Here is a 19113-nt window from a genome sequence, read left to right as displayed (position 1 = left end):
CAAGATTTATTCAAAATCATCCGTCCTCAAATGAGGTGGCCACTAGGTATTTCAAACAAAGTTCTTTACATAGCCTAAGTAAAATGTGAACCGTAAGTAATGTCATTAATTTCAGGGAGTTATTCTTTGAGATGTTTCAAACAAAAAAGTTTAATGCGATTTTGCTCGTTTTTGCTTCCTTTCCGAGATGAAAATTGTTTTATATGAAACATTTCATAGCGTGTTTTGGGAAAGCCATTGATTTAATTCTTAATATGCTCAGTCAATTTAAGAGAGTAGGATAGTATGATAATAAATTATGGAAATAAATTTTAATTTTCTCCTTTAAATGTGCAGAAATTTGATTTTTTATTTAATTTTTTTGGGTTATTTTACGACGCTTTTTCAACATCTAGGTTATTTAGCGTCTGAATGAAATGAAGGTGATAATGCCGGTGAAATGAATCCGGGGTCCAGCACCGAAAGTTACCCAGCATTTGCTCGTATTGGGTTGAGGGAAAACCCCGGAAAAAACCTCAACCAGATAACTTGCCCCGACCGGGATTCGAACCCGGGCCACCTGGTTTCGCGGCCAGACGGGTTGACCGTTACTTCACAGGAGTGGACTTACACATTAATCATTACAGTAACTTAGGTACTGCCTGTGAGTGACTTCTGTGAACTGTAGTGTCCTATTTAACGACGCTTCAACTGAAAAAGTTATTCGGTGCCGTTGGGGACGAAATTGAACACAAATTCTTCCTGTAGCCCTCTATGAGGGGCAGGACTGTAAATATAACTACCAACGTTACTACCCTCCCGGAAGAAGCCATGCTATAATTTTTATCGCTCTCGATCAGGTTCGTTTCCTTCTTACATGTTTTATTCTAAGTTATTTTACTACTAAGATTTATTCAGAATCATCCGTCCTCAAATGAGGTTGACCACTGAGATCCGGAATTACAAACATGAAAATGTTGGTGTTTACATACAGGGTGAACTGTAAGTCTTCTTCTTCTTCCCTTCAAGTATTAGGCCAAATGGCCTGTTACGATCTCACAGTTGAATTTTCAATCCAGCACTTCTTTGGACGACTGAGAGATCTCTTCCTGTTTGGACGATAGTGGAGCATGACTTTTGGGATTCTATCTCTATGATGCGATGCAGATGATTTATCCAGTTGTTCCGATAATGTTTTACGTGATTAATTACAGGTTCTAGTTGTAAGTCTTCCATTACATCTTCATTGCGTTTGTGATCCCATTTCGTATATCCCGCTGTATATCTCATAAATTTCACTTCATTAGCCGTTATTCTGCTTTCGTCTTTCTTCCTCAATGTCCATGCCTCACTGCCGTAACAAAGTACAGGTCTCGCCAAGGTCTTGTAAAGGCGAATTCTAGTATGCCTTTGTACTAGGGAAGGTTTCATAATGGTGTTAATTATTCCCATTGTTTTGGTGTATTTAGAAACTTTCTGTGAAATGTCTGCTTCATCGAAAAGAAATAATGTGTATCCGATATATGTAAAATAATTTATCCTTTCTAATATTTTTGAATCTAAACATATTTTGCTAGGCACAGGGTATTTTCCGCAGAAGGCCATAATTTTAGTTTTTTCTTTATTGATTGTCATATATTTCATTCCAATTTTGTTAAAATTAAAAATTAAATTAGTTTCAAATCTCACTATAAGCCTCGAACTGTAAGTAATGTGATTAATTTCAGGAAGTTATTTTTTTAGATATATCAAACAAAAAAGTTTAATAAAATTTTGCTCGTTTTTGCTTCCTTTCCGAGATAAAAATTGTTTTATATGACACATTTCAAAGCGTGTTTTGGGAAAGCTATTGATTTACTTCTTAATATGCTCAGTAAATTTAAGAGAGTAGGATAGTATGATAATAAATCATGGAAATAAATTTTAATTTTCTCCTTTAAATGTGCAGAAATTTGATTTTTTATTTTATTGGGTTATTTTACGACGCTTTTTCAACATCTAGGTTATTTAGCGTCTGAATGAAATGAAAGTGATAATGCCGGTGAAATGAGTCCGGGGTCCAGCACTGAAAGTTACCCAGCATTTGCTCGTATTGGGTTGAGGGAAAACCCCGCAAAAAACCTCGACCAGGTAACTTGCCCCGACCGGGATTCGAACCCGGGCCACCTGGTTTCGCGGCCAGACGCACTGACCGTTACTCCACAGGTGTGGACCAGAAATTTGATCCGAACAAATGTAACTTCTTAAAATTCCTTTTCAGAACGAAAAGTTACATTTATTCGGATCAAATTTATACACATTTAAAGTCGACCTGGTTGGCGAGTTGGTATAGCGCTGGCCTCCTGTGCCCAAGGTTGCGGGTTCGATCCCGGGGTAGGTCGATGGTATTTAAGTGTGCTTAAATGCGACAGGCTCATGTCAGTAGATACTGGCATGTAAAAGAACTCCTGCGGGACAAAATTCCGGCACATCCGGCGACGTTGATATAACCTCTGCAGTTGCGAGCGTCGTTAAATAAAACATAACATTTAAAATTTACACATTTAATGGACAAAACTAAAATTATTTCAATCATTTATTATCATAATACACTGCACTTTTAAATTGACTGAGTATATTCGGAATTATTACCCAATATTTCCCAAAACACGCTATGGAATGTGTCATAAAATTTTTTTTTTTTCTTGAGAAGGAAGCAAAAAATGAACAAAATTGTATTAAACTCTCTGTTTGAAACATTTCAAAGAATAACCTCTTGAAATTAATGACATTAGTTACGGTTTACGCTGTATAAATGATAGTATAGGATTTGAAGAAAGGCCTTCAGAATTTCAACCACAATCTTCTTTATCTCACAAAAGGGGATATTAAGAGATTTAAGTATACGTCATCATTTATCTGCGGTACCTGATTGTGTTTCGCTCAGAGGATATCGTATGGTCTAATACCATCGTTTTCTGACTTATACTGATGGAATTGGTTAGGTCACTGGCTGAGAAAAACTGCCTACTGAAGGATGCACTGGAAGGAATGGTGAACGGGAGAAGAGTTCGGGGCAGAAGAAGATATCAGATCATAGACGACATTAAGATATATGGATCATATGAGGAAGCGAAAAGGAAGGCAGAAAATAGGAAAGATTGGAGGAAGCTGGGTTTGCAGTGAAAGACCTGTCCTTGGGCAGAACACTAAATGAATGAATGACTGGAAATTATATCCAACCTTCTATGAGGGTCAACTTTAGAGACTCAGTTGGAGTTATTTAACAGTTGTGAGTGAAATGGGAAGAGAATGTTTCAAACATGTATGTTTTACGCCAACCGTGGCGAAAATGTGATCGTGCGCCGAGCCACTGTGTAACCTGCAACGTGCATAGCACCTATGGACGGAGGCACCCGAAGGGGAAGTGAAGCAACTATCTGACTTATTAACGGATTTTCATTTTCCTTACGTCAAGCACTCAAATATAATTTTATACTGTATAAGGTTACAAAATAATGTTTAGTACGTGTAACGAAGAAAGAAATGAAGAAGAAAGGATAGGACACATTATCACAACCTAAAATTAACTGTCTTCAGAATGTCTCTGCGACAGAGATTCAAAATCAGGAATTATGTCACTTACTGCCAGTCGTAGTTGATCACGAAGATATTTGTCTGTCAGTCGTGATCTAAATTTGGTTTTTACTATTTTCATTGTTGGAAATAATTTTTCACAAACGTAAGTTGTAGCGAACATGACTTCAACAGAGCAAGCGAAAGAACGAAGCTTCGGATATTTATTTTTTGGCAAAGATTTGAAAAGTTCAACATTTGTCAAGTCCTTACATCTATGTATGATTTGAGGCTTTCTCGGCGTTGGTTCGCTAATATGTTTTCGCGGGATATCAGCCGAGTTAAGATTTTGGAATGCTCCAAGCTTTCGACTGCTATCTCTGCAGCCATCTTCAGGGAAGTGATGTCCGAACGAAAAAATCGAAAATCGAAAAATCGATGGAAAATTGGGAGGAAAATTTAAAAGGTACGCAAAACGCGTCCTTGCAAGGGGTCGGGGGCTGTACAAAACTAAATATGTGAGCTCCAAGCCTGTTGGCCACTAGTCTCACTCCGGGTTACGCTGCTCCCCTGAGGGAGCTCTAGAAAATTTTGAAGGGGAAGCGGAAATTGGACGTAACCTCTTAGGTACCACATACGCGGGGGGGGGGACTGACTTTGATCAATTGATCACGGAACGGGGCGAGGAGGAGTTGGCTGGTGTTTGCCTTTAGAATAGCAAGACGCCGTCATCTGTTATTCGATGACAAAGCACGTGAAGGCCGTCGGAAGAAGCGCCGTGAAATCTAATCTGCAATTTGAGAGTTCCCTGTCCTTTCAATTTGCGACTTATTGAGTTACCTCGTATATTTCATAGACTATTTATATTATCCGAACTAGGGCATACATCGTTTATAATAAGAGTGGAATATATATGGGGAAGGGCATATAGGTCCGTGGCCCATTTCTTATAGGGCTCATCCCGACATTTGTCTTACGCCTGAGGAAAACCACGGAATACCTTAGGCGAGATGAGTTGTCTCATGTATAAGAGACTAGCCAATTTGGCTATTATGTAGGAGGTGATTGCTGTCATGAGCCTTGTTGAATCGTCTCAATTTTGAGACAAGCCATTTGGCTATATGATGGCTCAATTACGAAGAGGGGGAGAGATGTAATTAGTTGATTAATTTAAAGTAATTAGGGAGATTAATGGGGATATGAGTGCAGGTCCGTGGCCCATTTCTTTTAGGGCTCATCCCGACATTTGTCTTAGCGCCTTAGGAAAACCACGGAAAAACCTTAGGCAGGATGAGTTGTCTCAATATCAGAGACTAGCCAGTTGGCTCTTAGGTTGAATGACTCTATGAATCGATGGATATATACTAGCCAATTGGCTCTATGATACTTCCATCTATCCACAAAAGTAGATATTGTTAGGGAGGGATTTTGTTTAGCCCAGTTAAGACAAGGTCATTTTAAAGCGGTTGCACTATCCAAGGAGTCTCATGGAGTTGAGTCGTGGCTACCAAAACCTGGGAGTAACGCCAGCCTCCCTGTCCTCCTGTCTCAATAGTATAGCTAATGGACCTGTCTGGTGTCTACGCCGTAACCTAGGATCATATTGGCCGAGGCCAGATATGAGCGGGTTGGGGTTAGCACGAGCTTCCGCATACAGGTTCCTAGCCAGTCGAGCAATGAACTCGTCTATGGTTGGCAACTCTAGTTCATCATGGAACTTTCTTCTCGAGGCGACTCGGGGGAGATGGGTAATGAGTCGAATCACCTGGTTTTGGACAACTTGGAGTTTACGGAGATGGGACACTGCCGCAAACCCCCATGCGGGTGCGGCATAGGTAATGACAGAGCGAATGAGGGCCTTATACATGGTAAGTCCTACCCTCAGGTTGTCAGGAGTTAAGGCCGCCAGAATGGGATAGTGTCTAACTATCAGCCCGTTGGCCTTACGAAGAAGGGATTGGATGTGATCTCGGAAGTTGAGATGAGAGTCCATAATGATCCCTAAATATTTAATTTGGTTCATCCACGGCATTTCTCGTCCGAAAAGTGTGGGTGGTGGTGGTATGTCTTCGAGCCTCGCTCTTAGTGAAAAGAGCGAACAGAAAGTCGAAAGGTTATATAGATGTTAGGCTGTCTCAGGTGAAACGGGATTGGTTGGCGGATCGGCCAATCCGGGGCCGGGAATTGTCATCGCTCGTAAGCTCCGCCCCTCCCGGGATTCCTGCGTGAAGTTTGGCGGGCGGCGAGCCCTGTTCCGCCGGTTGGAATCGGTTGCCGTCCTCGGTCCGTGATCTTCATGACCTTGATTGTAAGAGGGCCTGAGTTGGTCTAAGGCCGGTGTCCATGCCTGACTGAGCTGGAGTCCACTGTCTCTGTTAAAGTTGTTTTTCTCCAGCTTGATCGCTATGGCCTCCACATCTAGCTTTCATTTAACATCACATTGTAAATCTGTGAGTTTAAATCTGTGAGCTAACCGCATTATTCGTACATCTGCTGAAAAAGGATCGACGTACAGAGATGATGATGATGATAATAATAATAATAATAATAATAATAATAATAATAATAATAATAATAATAATAACATTTAACCTTTAAATGTTTTATGAGTGACATGTAGTATAATGCCGTTTTATGTTATACAACCGTTTTCCTCGTAATACTTGTGAACAAATCATACATTTAATATTCTCACAATATTGGCAGCAAAAAAATGCGTCCTCCCATCCTACTTGAAACTTTCGTTTTTGTAGAGGTACATGGTTTCGAGAGAGACATTGCGACGATACACCACTCGCAGGTAAGAGCAAATACAAATGGAACGGAGTTTGACTCCAGTGAGTGAGAGGGTGGGGGTTGGGGAAGATAGGAAGCAAGAGCAATGCATAGCTATCATTGCGAGCCACAATGTGCTCGCGAGTCACATTTTCGCCACGGCTGTTTTACGCAAACAAACCCCGAGTTTTGTGTTTGAAGTTTACCAGTACAGTACTTCTGGAAAGAGGAAGAGAAGCATTGTCAGTAAGGTCACATGTCAAGTATATCTTTGTTCTTCTCTGCTTAGGTCGCCCACCTTTTTTTTGTTGTACCAAAGCATTCTTTTACCGATGCGTAGGCTAACAACAGTGGAGCGAATTTTTATTCACAGTACCACCGTCCCAAATAATTTTTCGTGGCTGCAGATTTCAGCCACAGACAGCTTGCAGGCTGTTCAGAAAACACTCGTAAGTTACGCTTATTATTAAGGCTTTAATAAGTCGAGAATGAATTTTCTTTTGTAAAGAAACTATTTACTAAAAGTAGGCCTATTTTTCGACGTAGTCGCCATTTTTTTTTTCGAGACATTTTTCTCGTCTTGTTGGTACTCACAAAAGAAATCTGTGTACTATGAGATGTAAACAGGCCAAGCAGCGTTGAAGGTAAAAGTGGAATTTCCTTTCACCGACTGGGCTTCAGGTGAAATAGCCTATTAATTTTAAGCAAACTGTCATTTGTTATTACTTTAGATGAGAATGTCATAGTTCAAAGTGGTAAGACACATGCATGGAGGAAACCAGTACAAAGCATTAAGCAAGTTTGTGTACTGAACGTTTTAAAATAAAAATTGAAGCAAACAATCATATTCTGTTCCTATATACATATGCAGCTATAAGGAAAGTTAAAATGTCGGCGAATCATATCAAAGAGATCATTATTTCGAAGTTTTAAGTTACATATTTTGGTGCATAATACAAAATTTGGCATATATTACATATTTTTATATATTTTGAAGGATATTGCATATTTTGAAAGAATGCACTTTTTTCACCAATTTCCCTCTACTTAATTCTTAAGTTACACGTTTTAAAATTGTCTATAAAGCTTATTCCTTCGTCTCTAGTGCATTAATATAATTTAATAATTGAAAATATCGTATTCCGTAAAGAAAAGGACATCTCTGTACAATGCTAATAGTTTGTACAGGGACATCATTTTATTTTTACTACATTTCTAATATTAGCCTGGCTACACCTTTGGATTAACGGTTGAGAACCGGAAACATCGTTTGCTACCCCACTCCACGATTGGAGTTCGATGATACTGGCGTAAAATACAAACAAATCACTTTAATAGGTATAGGAAGGAAGAAAAGTAGTTCATCCATTTACGTAAACTAAGAAATATCACGATTTTGAGTTTGATAATTTTCATTAGGTTTTTGTTTAATCAAAATACAGTACAGTATTAACAATAAGTGTTTTTACTCACGAACTCAGTTATTCATTCGGACGTATTCATTATGCAGTGTCTATTATACTGTCTACAGCACTTAAGTGTACAATATAGAGAATGAAGTTAAATTGAAAAATAACCATAATATGGATATTCAAATACATTTTATTGCTACTCATTCAGTTATGATATTTTTTGTTTAGTTATGAGCAAAATATTTTTGTGGATTGTTAATTAAATACTGCGATAAGTCTTAAAATCTATTACAATTGTAATTATTTGCATAATTCAATACTACGATAACTCTGAAAATCTGTCAAAATTATACCGTAGAAGTGGGTAAAGTCAATCAGTGTGTGTAAAATCGATCATTTGCGATTTTTATTGAAAATTATATATTTTCTCAGTTACTTGTTAAAATTTTGTTATGCTGACTTCATTGCCTTACATTGTAAATGTAAGCGAGAGGGACAACAAAAAGCCTGCGGATGCCAACAATGGGAACACTGTGTAATTACCGTTGAAGTGAAAATTGTTATTTTCAACTTTTTCTCTTCAATGAAAACAAAGTCTTACAAACTCTAAATTATAGTCAGCAGTGAAAGGGGACAGGAAGTATACGTAAATACTTTTCGTTGAGATTGTATCCTGAAATAATAGTTTTGCAGTTCGTAAATGTTATTATTGAAACTTATTATTTTAAGAAAACTTGTACCCTTGTAGGGTTAATTCGATCATGCCATCGACCTACTCGAAACAGATAGTACTAGCAGGAAGAATAAATTGTTCACCGAAATACCTCTAACACTTATAAACAGAAACGTGTCATAGTATAGCTTATATTGATGGGATAATGTGGAAAGAGGGAGACGAAATTATGGTGAATTTCTTGCGTAAGAGAAGCACTGCCAAAAGAAGATATTTTGTACACCCCTCTGTACCTGACTATAGGAACAACGTAGTTTCTAAAGTGACATGAGGAGGGGAAGATTTCAAATAATATCTGATATAAACCTAAGCAATGTTGAATTGCATTTTAGATTACAATTGAAGGGTGGTATTTTAATGTAAATTTTGAATTCTTAAATCTTTGTTTGTTGGTATGTGAAGTATTAAAATGTTTCTATGTTTTACAAGTTGACAATCATAGTCACGATTGTACAGTGGAGACCTATAGGCCTAATTCTATCGAATAGTATGATCACAGTAAGAAAAGATACACTATATAATGCTATAGGCATATATTGAAGATTATTATTGTTTTTACACCCCTTATAACAAATAAAATATATGTAATGCACTTTATTTGTTTTTTAAAAACATAAACAGTGATCGACTTTACTCCGCAATATTTTAAAATCGATCTTAAACTAAAAATTCAATGGTGATCGACTTTACCCTATTTAAGCAGGTAACTTCGATCACAAGTCAAATAAAAAAAACAGTTTTTTTATAGATTGTAATTCAATTCTTGTAACGTGTCTTCATAAGTGAAGGATATGACGACAAACTGCTATTTTCGCTCCATTGCATAACCTCAATATCATTAAAAAATTGCAAAATTTTGATCGACTTTACCCTCTTCTACGGTAACTATTTGTATTGATTTTTCAAATATTGTTCTTGATATAATTTTGTACAACACATGTCCATCTTGAAGTAAAGTTATAGAAAAGTACGATTAAAACTATATTTATTATTAAGGATTAAAACTTTTAAATGCTCTTCCTGAAAAAGTTGATTTTTTGACCTGAGGCACTATCGAACTGAGCCGTCGATATGTACCTATGTCTAATGTGTGTGTTCATAGAACCGTCTCCTCCCCTATATGCATTAATATGTAAAAACCTGTAACAAGAAGAGGTTAAACGAAAACGGAAAAAATGTAAGGCAATTAAATTTATTGTGGTGCTGCTTTTTGTAACTAATCGTATGGTTTGCAATCAAAATGTGATCATATGCCTAATTGAGACGTTTTCCCTCGCAATACTTTTAATTGGGTCACCATCTGCGATCACGAAATATTTAACAAAATGTAATTATATCAAACTGTATAATGACTATTTCGTACAAGACACCATTAAATAAGGAATATAGTTTTGTCATTCTCTTCGATAAATAATGGGCTTGTCTAATATATTTTTAACATATAAAGTAGGTAACGGTTTTTATAATTTCCGAATAATTACGTCAATGCCACCTAATTGGTTTAATGAGTAAGCACATTCGAAACATGGCGGTAATTGGTCGTTGAACTAAGAGCTGGGTTTTCACAATACTTGTGAGATGTTGACAGAAGGAAGCAGAGCAGGTTTTCAGCTTATTGCCGGAAACCCAACGAAGTAATCTAGAAATAACAAATTTATCGACACAAGACGCATAGAACAGTAGTAACAGTGCCCGAGTGCCGATTTCACTTTTGCCGATGTCTAAACGTATCATTAAATCCTGGGTTCCTAGAATACAGTAATTTCAAATTAAGTTCTTTCCTAGGCGTGTGATAAGAGTCAATACTTACTTACTTACCGGCTTTTAAGGAACCCGGAGGTTCATTGCTGCCCTCACATAAGCCCGCCATTGGTCCCTATCCTGAGCAAAATTAATCCATTCTCTAACATCATATCCCACCTCCCTCAAATCCATTTTAATATTATCTTCCCATCTACGTCTCGGCCTCCCTAAAGGTCTTTTTCCCTCCGGCCTCCCAACTAACACTCTATATGCATTTCTGGATTCGCCCATACGTGCTACATACCCTGCCCATCTCAAAAGTCTGGATTTAATGTTCCTAATTATGTCAGGTGAAGAATACAATGCTTGCAGTTCTGTGTTGTGTAACTTTCTCCATTCTCCTGTAACTTCATCCCTCTTAGCTCCAAATATTTTCCTTACTTACTTTACTTTTGAGGGTTTCTCCACTATTTAGCGGTTACCCTGTATTCCCATTCGCCAATCTTCCCGGTCAAGCCATTCATCTCCTTCCAGGGACCTGTCACTCATCAATCTATGGATCTGTCCTCTCCAGGTTGTTCTTGGCCTACCCCGCTTCCTTCTACCATGAGGTGACCATTCCAAAAGAGTTTTAGGCCACCTACTTTCCTCCATTCTTCTGACATGTCCATACCATTGAAGAGTTCGTCTCTCAATTCTGTCCATCACTGTCTCCTCCATATCCATCATCCGTCTCACTTCTTCATTTCTCCTTCTTTCTAATCTGGAAACTCTGGCACTACGTCGTATTCCGTCCATTTCCACTGCCAAAATCTTAGATTTTTTACTTTCTACCAATGTCCACTCCTCTGCGCCATATGTCATTATACTTTCCACAACCGCCGTCAAAATCCTCTTCTTGGTGTCATTCAATATCGTCCTGCTCCACAGTACTCCATTCAGCATCCTTATGGCTTTTCTTGCTTGCAAATATTTTCCTAAGAACCTTATTCTCAAACACCCGTAGTCTCTGTTCCTCTCTCAGAGTGAGAGTCCAAGTTTCACAACCATACAGAACAACCGGTAATATAACTGTTTTATAAATTCTAACTTTCAGATTTTTTGACAGCAGACTGGATGATAAAAGCTTCTCAACCGAATAATAACAGGCATTTCCCATATTTATTCTGTGTTTAATTTTCTCCCGAGTATCATTTATATTTGTTACTGTTGCTCCCAAATATTTGAACTTCTCCACCTCTTCAAAAGATAAATCTCCAATTTTTATATTTCCATTTTGTACAATATTCTGGTCACGAGACATAATCATATACTTTGTCTTTACGGGATTTACTTCCAAACCTATCTCTTTACTTGCTTCCAGTAAAATGCCCGTTTTTTCCCTAATCGTTTGTGGATTTTCTCCTAACATATTCACGTCATCCACATAGACAAGCAGCTGATGTAACAATAAGAGTTAATACGTTTTTAAAATCCTATACCGAGTTTTAAAACTTTCTTTACGGACGAATCCCTTCAACACATCATTAGCCTGAATCTCTCTTAGAGTGTTTATAGTCTATACAAGTGAATGCTGTGAAAGCGGCAACACAACCGAAACTGCCAAAACAAGCTGTAAGACACAAGCATACCGATAGCTAAGCAATTAATGTTATGGGATGAATGAGAATGAGGGTGTACCAGCCCATCGGCCGCATGTGACCCCTCACCCGCTCACCCAATGAGGGCCTCCTACCCTCTTCCGCTCTAAGTTCATACTGCCAAGGTGACCAAGCAACACAGGATCTATTCCAACAGCCCTTCCAAGGTATCGAAGCGCCCTTGGAAGTGCTCTTAAAGAATGAATCCTGGCAGAGATATTGCGGAAGGCTGGGAACCTAGAAACGGTTGCAGAGAGGACGCTCCCTCCCGTAAGCGGATGAAGACATGCGTCTTGACCTGAATATGTCTATTGTCTCTATTGTCTATTGAATGAAATGAGGAAGATGATTGATATGATATGAAATCTAAATTCTTTTTCTACACGGGAGAGGAAGGGAAAATGGACCGTGACAATGAAAATTCCAATCTGGCATTTACTTAAGTAACGGGAAAACCACGGAAAAACCACAGTCAGGTTGGTTGGTCCGGGAATCGAACCACCGAATGCATGAACCAATGCGCTCGGTTACTATTCAGAGGAAGTCCGCATACTATTGCAGTCATAATAAATTTTGTGATTTTATTATTGAAGACGGATTCATATACGTCAGTACTTCTACAGGGACATCATTTTATTTTTACTTCAATTTTTATTGTACCTGAGTTTTTGAATGTACTTCAACTCCCACCCCCTCTACTACTAAACTTCCAATCGTTCTCCACACAGAACCGAGGCCGCGTATGCAGCACTGAGTTAGTGAGTATAGTACGTTCCAGAAATATGTTCGCGTTTTCCAGTGACGAAAGAGCTTTCAATATTGAATCATATTTTCGCACAGGTACTGTCGTACGTTTGCCTACGTCGCATCCCGATTTCCCCATCTGCTTCTGCTCGCCCCTCTGTAAAGGCTAGTAGCTGGGCTGCCATAGCTCTTTTCTGAAAACATTAATTTCTGTTAGGAATTGGACGTCTACGTAATATTATACAACTGTTTAAAATAACTGAAATAAAAGGACCTCGTTAAGTAATTAACTGTCGCGTGATTTCCCACCCCCCTTTCTACGACCCTGTGACATAACCACTTGAACGGACAGTAGATAGCATTTCTGAGTAATTTTATCTTTTCGGATCGGGCAGAAGTGAAGATTGAATTTACAGTACGTAAGGTACTCTTTTATAGATTAGGTACAGAATTATTTCAACATGAGTTACTAGTACGAAGGACGAAACTGGTAATTGGGATCAGGTACAATAGTCTATAATGCGATAATATGCACATTAGAACTGAAGCCTGTATCGAAATGAACGGCCACCATTTTCAAAAATGTGTTTAAATGTCCATATTATGATTATTTTTAAATTTAACTTCATTCTCTAAATTGTACGCTTATGTATGTGCCGTAGACAGTATAATATACACTGCATAATGAATACGTCGGAATGGATAGCTCAGTAAAAACATTTATTGTTAATACAGTACTGTATTTTGATTAAAGAAATACCTAATGAAAGTTATATTTCCTGGTTTACGTGAATGGATGAACTACTTCTTTTCCCTCTTATACCTAGTAAAGTGATTTGTTTGTATTTTACGCCAGTACCATCGAACTCCAGTCGTGGAAGGGGGTAGCAAACGGTTTTTTCGGTTTTCTACCGTTAAACAAAAGGTATAGCAAGGTTAATATCAGAAATTTTAGTAAAAATAAAATGATGTCCCTGTATAAAGCAGTTCTCAGTATAATATAGAGCTTTGATTTCTTTTCTTTAATACCTTAAAATCAAATAGATTAACTAGAATCACTTCTTGTGTATTACGTCATTATTAGCCAGTTGCTACGTTACTATAAATGTGGCTCTGTCTCATGTTTTGTGCCCTTATGTTTTCATCAGCATTTATTCTTCGGTAAATAGCCTACAGTACAGGCCTATAAGTGTGGCGCCAATGTTTTTGTTGAGGCCTGTACCACGCCTTCAAAACAAATAATTTGCACTTCTCATGAAGTGATGAAAACACTTTGAGATGTTTATTGCCACTTTCAATCCCATCACATTACACTCCGAGTCTCTTGCAACACTCACATTCGTTATTTATTGCTTCTCCAATGACACTAAAAAGCAATTTTCTTTGAATTGAACGCAGTTTATTGACAACTCTTATACATTAATAATACAGAATAAGAAATGAAAACAGTCAATTCATATTAATAGAGCTCATCTTATGAGTAAATTTCACTGTATGAAGGAAAACGTGTACGATGCTGATGATGCGAAAGCATCCATGACAAACAGTTCATCCGACGCTACATGTTCACAGTAATTTAGTTCACATTTTGTTTTTGTTTTTTTTTTGTTTGTTTTTTTTTTTTTTTTTTCCCCACATACATTTCGTGTACATTTTAATTTATTCCAACTGAAATGTTGGAGTTTTCAGAAAATCTACCAACATGTTTTAGTCCACAATCATTTTTTGGGCCACTAATATGTCCAATCTGGAAAAATTCAAATACCTGGGAGCAACAGTAACAAATACAGGGACATCTTTTTATTTTTACTTCAATTTTTATTGTACCTTAGTTTTTGAATGTACTTCACTCCCACCCCTTCTACTGATGAAGTTCAACCGTACTGCACACAGAACCAAGACCGCATATACAGTCATAGTAAACAGTACGTTCCAAAAATATGTTCGCGTTTTCTAGTGACGAAAGAGCTTTCAATATTGAATCATTTTCGCACAGGTACTGTCATCCATTTGTCTACATCGTATCTCGGTTTTCCCCACCAGTTTTTATTCGCCAGCTAGTAGCTGGGCTGTCTTAGCTCTTTTCTCAGAACATTAATTTCTGTTAGGAATTGGACGTCTACGTAATATTATACGACTGTTTAAAATAACTTAAGTAAAAGGGCCTCGTTAAGTAATTAACTTTCTACGACCCTACGACATAACCACTTGGACGAACAGTAGATAGTATGTCTGAGTAATTTTATCTTTTCGGATCGGGCAGAAGTGAAGATTGAATTTACAGTACGTAAGGTAGGCCTACTCTTTTATAGATTAGGTACAGAATTATTTCAAACATGAGTTACTAGTACGAAGGACGGAACTGGTAATTGGGATTAGATACAATAGTCTACAGTGCGATAATATGCACATTAGAACTGAAACCTGTATCGAAATGAACGGCCACTATTTAAAAAAAATGTGTTTACATATCCATGTTATGATTATTTTTCAATTTAATTTCATTCTCTATATTGTACACTAATGTGCTGTAGACAGTATAATATACACTGCATAATGAATACGTCCTCATGGACAGCTCAGTTCGTGAGTAAAAACACTCATTGTTAATACTGTACTGTACTTTGATTAAACAAAAACCTAATGAAAATGATCAAACTCAAAAGCGCAATATTTCCTAGTTTACGTGAATGGATGAACTACTTTTCTTCCCTCCTGTACCTAGTAAAGTGATTTGTTTGTATATTACGCTAGTATCATCGAACTCCAGTCGTGGAAGGGGGTAGCAAACGGCTTTGATCCAGAGGTATAGCCAGGTTAATATTAAAAATGTTAGTAAGAATAAAATGATGTCTCTGTATAAATGATACTCGATAGGAAATTAAACGCAGAATAACTATGAGAAATGTGTGTTATTATTCGGTTGAGAAGCTTTGTCATCCAGCCTGCTGTCAAAAAATCTGAAAGTTAGAATTTATAAAACAGTTATATTACCGGTTGTTCTGTATGGTTGTGAAACTTGGACTCTCACTTTGAGAGAGGAACATAGGTTAAGGGTGTTTGAGAATAAGGTGCTTAGGAAAATATTTGGGGCTAAGAGGGATGAAGTTACAGGAGAATGGAGAAAGTTACACAACGCAGAACTGTACGCATTGTATTCTTCACCTGTCATAATTAGGAACATTAAATCCAGACGTTTGAGAAGGGCAGGACATGTAGCACATATGGGCGAATCCAGAAATGCATATAGAGTGTTAGTTGGGAGGCTGGAGGGAAAAAAGACCTTTGGGAAGGCCGAGACGTAGATGGGAAGATAATATTAAAATGGATTTGAGAGAGGTGGAATATGATGATAGAGAATGGATTAATCTTGCTCAGGATAGGGACCAATGGCGAGCTTATGTGAGGGCGGCAATGAACCTCCGGGTTCCTTAAAAGCCAGTAAGTAACTAAGTAAGTAAATAAGTAGGTAAGTAAGTAACTAAATTTGTCCAATCTTGTCCACTTTTCAGATCTGTTCGCCGATCGAGGGCAAATTAAATCACACTTTTTCTTTGTTTAGGGAAGAGGCAACTAAGCCACGAGATAATGAGGGAGGTCAGTTCATTTCTCCTCCATTGTATACATCGCTAACTAGTAACCTAATACTGTATTTCACTAATAGACTTAAGATGTACAGGACCGAGCGAGGTAGCTCATGCGTTCCGCATGGGACTCGCATTCCGAAGGTCCGTGGTTCGATTCCCGGACCGACCAACCTGACTGTGGTTTTTCCATGGTTTTCCACAGTTATTGAGGCAAATACCGGGTTGGAATTTTCACTAATAGCCCTACGATCCATTTCTCTTCCCCTCTCGTATAGAAAAATAATTTAGATTTCATATAATTCATCTTCATTTCATTCCATAGACATATTTAGGTCAAGACACATGTCTTCGTCCGCTTGCGGGGGGATGGGACCTCTCCGCAACCGTTCCTGGGTTCCCAGCCTTCCGCAATATCTCTGCCAGGATCATTCTTTAAGAGCACTTCCAAGGGCGCTTCGATACTTTGGAAGGAACGTTGGAATACTGGGTGTTCATTTCAAAGTGTGTCATGAGTCACTGTTATTGGGTCACCGATTTGAAGCGAGTTTCAGCTTATATGTTAGAGAAGTTGCCTATTATTTAAGGCGTTCAATCTGAACTTGAGAACGTGTACGGTATAACTTGAACGTCGTAGCAACAGATGGCGGTCTGTTCGGTCTGTGTGCTACCATAACCTCTTTCGAACTGTGTTTTGCGCCGGCAAGTCGTACGCAGGGTATTTGTTATCATCGGTTGCGTACGGTAACATTCCACAACACAAATCAAATGCTCCGTTGACCGTCGAAGTTAATGTCAACAAATACGTAAGTAATCGTCTTGACCCTCTCCCCATATCCCGACAGTACGTATTTCCAAACAGTTCACATCCCTGCCACTGCCGGCGTTACCGTACGTATCGGCACGTACTCTTCAGAATGAACGCCGTACTTGCTAGGCAACTTCTCTGCCTCTTAGGTTATACACCTCTGCGGAAGTGTAGGAAGATTGAATTCTCTAGGCTCATCGGCTAGCCACACGACGGCATACAGCGAGCCATGACACATTTTGAACTGAACACCCAGTAGATCCTGTGTTGCTTGGTCACGTTGGCGGTATGACCTTAGGAAACCCGCATTGTGTGAGCGGGTGAAGGGTCACATGCGACCGGTGTGCTAGTACACCTCATCATTCCATAAATTCGAGGTGCACAATGGGCCTCAGTATGGCCTCTGAGTCTGTACGGTATAATAATATCATATTATGTAGATATGTAACAGTAATTTGAAACAGTATGACTATTCTTTTCAGTGGATGTGTTTCTATAAGACATTCTTTATGCATGAACACTACAAAATTACAAAATCCCTGATATCTGAATCATTTAAGAATGGCACAGCTAGCTTTGGGGTCACAAAACATTTTTTACTTGGTTATTTAACGACGTTGTATCAACTACTTGGTTATTTAGCGTCAATGGAAGTGGTGATTGCGAAATTGTATTTGACGAGATGAGGCCGAGGATTCGCCATAGATCACCTGACATTCTCCTTACGGTTGGGGAAAACCTCTGAAAAACCTCAACCAGGGAATCGAACCCGGGTTCTCTGCGTAAGAAACCAGCATGCTGATCCCTACACCATAGAGGTGGTCGCAAAACATTTGTCCATCTAAGGTATTGGTAAAATAGTATACCTCTAAATATTTGACTCTGGTAGAATTAGTTGAACACTTTAGTTGAACAAATTACTAAGACTGGGATTACGATCAACGTTCGTTCCGTTTCGGTGAAGTTCGTTGAAGTTTGTCAAATACAAGCTCCGTGTATTTGATTACTGTTAACGTTAAAATGAACGAACGCATGACGGCGCTGATTCGACATTGCCAAGGTCTAGCTTTAAATCGTTCCTCTTAATTGTACAGGGACATCATTTTATTTTTACTAACATTTCTAAAGTTAACCTGGCTATACCTTTGGATCAACGATTAAGAACCGGAAAGTCCACACCTGTGGAGTAACGGTTAGCGCGTCTGGCCGCGAAACCAGGTGGCCCGGGTTCGATTCCCTGTCGGGGCAAGTTACCTGGTTGAGGTTTTTTCCGGGGTTTTCCCTCAACCCAATATGAGCAAATGCTGGGTAACTTTCGGTGTTGGACCCCGGACTCATTTCACCGGCATTATCACCTTCATTCCATTCAGACGCTAAATAACCTAAGATGTTGATAAAGCGTCGTAAAATAACCTACTAAAAAAATCGGAAACACCGTTTGCTACCCCCTTGCACGACTGGAGTTCGATGATACTGGCGTAGTATATAAACAAATGACTTTACTAGGTATAGGAGGGAAGAAAAGTAGTTCATCCATTCACGTTAAGTAGGAAATATCGCGATATGATGATAGGGACTGGATTAATCTTGCACAGGATAGGGACCGATGGTGGGCTTATGTGAGGGCGGCAATGAACCTCCGGGTTCCTTAAAAGCCAGTAAGTAAGTAAGTAAGGAAATATCGCGATTTTGAGTTTGATAATTTTCGTTAGGTTTTGTTTAATCAAAATACAGTGCAGTATTAACAATGAGTGTTTTTACTCACGAACTGAGTTTTCCATGCGGACGTATTCATTATGCAGTGTATATTATACTGTCTACAGCACATTAGCGTACAATATAGAGAATGAAGTGAAATTGAAAAATAATCATAATATGGATATTTAAACACATTTTTTAAAATGGTGGCTGTTCATTTCGATACAGGCTTCAGTTCTTTTGTGCCTATTATCGCACTACAGACTATTGCATCTAATTCCAATTGCCAGTTTCGTCCTTCATACCTAGTAACTCATGTTGAAATAATTCTGTACCTACTCTATAAAAGAGTACCTTACGTACTGTAAATTCAATCGTCACTTCTGCCCGATCCGAAAAATAAAATTACTCAGACATGCTATCTATTGTCCGTCCAAGTGGT

At 38.5% G+C, this 19113-nt stretch overlaps 1 protein-coding gene across 1 annotated transcript in view; it reads right to left on the bottom strand.

Annotated features, from left to right (window-relative positions):
* LOC138714618 (fatty acyl-CoA reductase 1-like) overlaps positions 1 to 19113 on the bottom strand; it is a 167008-nt gene that overhangs the window by 48618 nt on the left and 99277 nt on the right. The window lies entirely within an intron of this gene.

This window comes from Periplaneta americana, chromosome 15 (genome assembly GCF_040183065.1).
Source record: "Periplaneta americana isolate PAMFEO1 chromosome 15, P.americana_PAMFEO1_priV1, whole genome shotgun sequence".
Lineage (NCBI taxonomy): Eukaryota > Metazoa > Arthropoda > Insecta > Blattodea > Blattidae > Periplaneta > Periplaneta americana.
The sequence above is the reverse complement of the archived record's forward strand: the minus strand, read 5'-3'. Positions and strand labels throughout refer to the sequence as shown.